This window comes from Carcharhinus amblyrhynchos, chromosome 2 (genome assembly GCF_965287045.1).
Source record: "Carcharhinus amblyrhynchos chromosome 2, sCarAmb.v2.hapA, whole genome shotgun sequence".
Taxonomy (NCBI): domain Eukaryota; kingdom Metazoa; phylum Chordata; class Chondrichthyes; order Carcharhiniformes; family Carcharhinidae; genus Carcharhinus; species Carcharhinus amblyrhynchos.
Window position 1 is genome coordinate 5,946,498 of NC_137325.1, and position 4,110 is coordinate 5,950,607.

Genomic DNA, 4,110 nt, shown 5'->3' on the forward strand with positions numbered 1-4,110 from the left:
AACTGTTCCTCCAAAATGGCCTTTCAAGTCATTCAGGTTCAGTGATGGGAAATCAAAGGAGGCGCCTGGGTGTACCAGCGCCACTCGAATTGCAGAGGTTCAAGAAGATGGCTCACCACCACTTGCTCAAGAGCAATTAAAGATGAGCTATAACTCTGGCCTTGCCAGCAACACTCATACCCCAAGAGCAGACAAACAGAAAAGTGACAGAGCAGACAATGTGCCTGATCTGCATGAACATTTGGACCACTGCTAAACTGATCCTACACAGCCTCAAATCCAATCAATCCAGATGCATAAATCAATTTAGACAGTTTGTGCAGGGCAACTTTTGACTAGTATTACTGGGTCTTGAGCTGCCTAATGAGTGTTCCTTAAAGGTATCAGCGCTCAATTAAAGGTCACATTTCAGTAGACAAGAACCATCGGCAATGTCGTGAGTCTCTAAAATTAACCACATAAAATTCATGCCCTGTCCAGCCATTGCTCTCTGCCTTTTAGACTCCATAGCAGTTCAGTTGGGTAACAATACCACCCGAACCTATTTTTCCCAAGGAATCTTCATTACTGCTCTGTTAACCATCCCTCATTCCAGGCAAGATGTCTGTCTCACTTGACTACAGCTAATAAACAAACTCAGACAAATAATTATCCAACTCTTTCATTTCTGCACTGTGTCAACACTCATTAAGGATACCATTTTTTGTAATATTTTCCAGACATCAGCATATCAGAACATTTTTTATTATTTTGTAAGAATAGATTTGATGGAAATAAGACAAGACGAGTTTCAATCAACACACAGAGATAGAACCATACTGGAATTCAATTTTTTTAAAGCTTGGTTTGTTAACAACTCGAGGATAAACATTTGTATTGGTCAATATTATTTAATGTAGATATAACAAATGAGCTGGCTTCCATATATGCAGCAGAGAAGAGGATGTGAGTTGAACATCTATGTTTCTACAATGTCATCAGAAACCTCTACCAAATGGAATCAGCACAGAATGTATTATGGATGGGGTTTTACAGCCTCACTCATCCCAAAACCATAAAATTGTGCCCGAGGTCAACGGACCTTTCCATGGTCCGCCCCTCGCCCTGTGACAGGCGAAGAAGTAAAATTCCAGCCAGTATTGCCATTCCTTCACTGTCACTGGTTCAAAGTCTTGGGACTCCCACCCTAACTGCAATGTGGGGTGTACCTACACCACACGGACTTCAGTGGGGCAGCTCACCACCTCCTTCTCAAGGGCAATTTGGGATGGGCAATAAATAAAGTCAGCAATATCGACATCCCCATGAAAGAATACTTTTTTTTAGAAGAATTGTATTTTTCGAAGTGCATTTTTAAGACTTCCTTCATAATAGATTCCAGCATTCCCACCATGTAGGCTAACTGACTTATAGTTCTCCGTTTTCTCTCTCTCACCTTTCTTGATTACTAATGTTACATTTACCAACTCCCAGTCTACTGGGACTGTAAATGAAACTAAGGAATTGTGGAAAATCATAGCCATGTCATCCAATATCACTGTAGCTATCTATTTTAGAGCCTTAGAATGTGGACCATCAGGTTTGTGTATTAGTTGGATTTCCATTGTTTCAGTTTCTCCAGTACTTTTCTTCTGCTGAAACTAAATTACCTTAATTTCCTCACTCTTGTTGATCCCTAACTAATTGTTCATTTCTGGGATGGAACTTGTGTCTTCTGCTGTGAAAACAGGCACAACACATTTCTTCAATGTTTCTACCATTTCATCATTCCCCGTGATGATTTCCCCTCTCGCTGCATCAAGAGACCAATGTTTACTTTAGCTACTCTCCTGCTTTTTTACATACTGGCAAAATCTCTTACAATCTGTTTTTATATTCCAGGCTAGTTTATTCTCATATTCCATTTTCTTCCCTTTTCAGGTTTGTAAAACATTCCCAATCTTCAGATTTACTATTTTTTGCAACATTTTAAGGCACTCGTTCTAATTTAATACTATCCTTAACCTCCTCAGTAAACCAAGAATGCATCCTGTCCACTGAGTTTTCTGTTTTTCAATGGAGTGTACTTTTGTTGAACATTTTGATTTTTTTAGATGTTGCCCACTGCCTATTTACCATCACAGCTTTTAGTACATTTACCAAATTAACATTAACCAATTCCACACCCGCCACCCCGCCCCCGTACCTCCATAATTAACTTTATTTAAGTTTAAGATTCTTGTTTGTGATTAGACTATGGGAGTCTGTCATTTTCAAATTTAATTTGGAATTTAATTGCATTATAATTACTATTTGCCACTGGATCGTTTACAGTGACATTCCTAATTAACCCAAGGATGGTACGATATTAAATTTTAAAAAAGCTTTACCTCATAGAAACCTAACGGTGCAGGATGCCATTTGATCCATTGACCCTGCACCGACAATAATTCCCCCAGGCCCTATCCACATCACTCCACATATTTACCCCACTAATCCTTCTATCCTCCATATCCTGGGACACTAATGGCAAAGGATCACAGCAGGTCAGTATCATGTTGTCAATGACACTTGCTGTTGAATCAAAAGTGTTATCTATGGCTCACTGGATGGCACACTTAGCTGGAAGGTTGAGGGGTCAAATTCTACTCCATGGAGCAAGATATTGTGGAACCAGCTTAAAGTAACGGTGGCACAGTGGTTAGCATTGCTGCCTCACAGACCTAGGGACCTGGGTTCAATTCCTGGCATGGGTCACTGCCTGTATGGAGTCTGCATGTTCTCCCTGTGGCTGTATGGATTGCCTCCCGATGCTCCAGTTTCCTCCCACAGTCCAAAGATGTGCGGGTTAAGTTGATTGGCCATGCTAAATTGACCCTCATGTCAAGGGGATTAGCGGGGTAAATATATGAGGTTACGGAAATAGAGCCTGGCTGGGATTCTATGATGATTCTATGACCTGCTGCTGAAACTCCTGTGTCAACCTTGACTATTCCAATCCTGGTTAGAAACCCAATCTCCACATTCTGCTTCAACACTCTACTGCCTTTGCATTATCTCACATCAAGTCCACTTTTCTATAGTATGCCTTAAAGGGATAACAGCAGGACATCATTAGAAGGGAAATATGTCATGAGATCAAGTGTTAGTTTCACTTTTGCTTTGAGCAGAGCACAGACACAGACAGCTCTGATGCCTCCAAGTTAACACCTATATATAACTGTTCTCAGGTGTTTGGTCTTAATAAATTAACCCAAAATGTGTTGAGTCAAACCCCCATAAGTGATTGGTACCTTGTGTCTTGTACAGTAAAATAACCCAAGGTATTAGATTATTATACCGCAGCATACATCACCTGTCGCCCTCCCCCCTCCCCCCTCCCCCCTCCCCACTGATCGACCTTGGCTGTCAGTCCATCAATACCTTTAATTTAAAATTCTCATTTTCCCATTTATATCCATTCGCTCTTCATGGTGGCACAGTGGTTAGCACTGCTGCCTCACAGCGCCAGCGACCTCGGTTCAATCCCCAGCTTGGGTCACTGTCTGTGCAGAGTCTGCACATTCTCCCCGTCTCTGCGTGGGTTTCCTCTGGGTGCTCCGGTTTCCTCCCACAGTCTGAAAGACGCGCTGGTTAGGTGCATTGGCCGTGCTAAATTCTCTCTTGTGTACCCAGACAGGCGACAGAGTGTGGTGACTAGGGGATTTTCACAGAAACTTCATTGCAGTGTTAATGTAAGCCTACTTGTGACACTAATAAGTAAACTCAAACTTAAAATTTAAAAACTATATTTACCACCTCCAGCCCTAATTCTCCCCAAGCACTCTGTTTCCCTGACTTCTTGTGCACCCCTCTCCCCTTGCATTAATCTTGTAGCCATTCCATTAGCCAGTTCTTTGAAAACCCCCTCCTGCCAATTGACTTCTTCAAATACATTTCGTTGACTAAACCTCTCAACCTGCCTCTTTCTCCTTCAATAAGTCAGTAACATTTGTTTAAATTATGTGAAGCGTGTTGGGACATTTTGTTTCCTGTATTACAGGTAATAGCAATGCAAATGTGGGTTTGCTGGTTGTTGTTTGCTGGAGGTTTGCCCATGAGGACAGTGCCTCTCTAATCAATTAGGATACA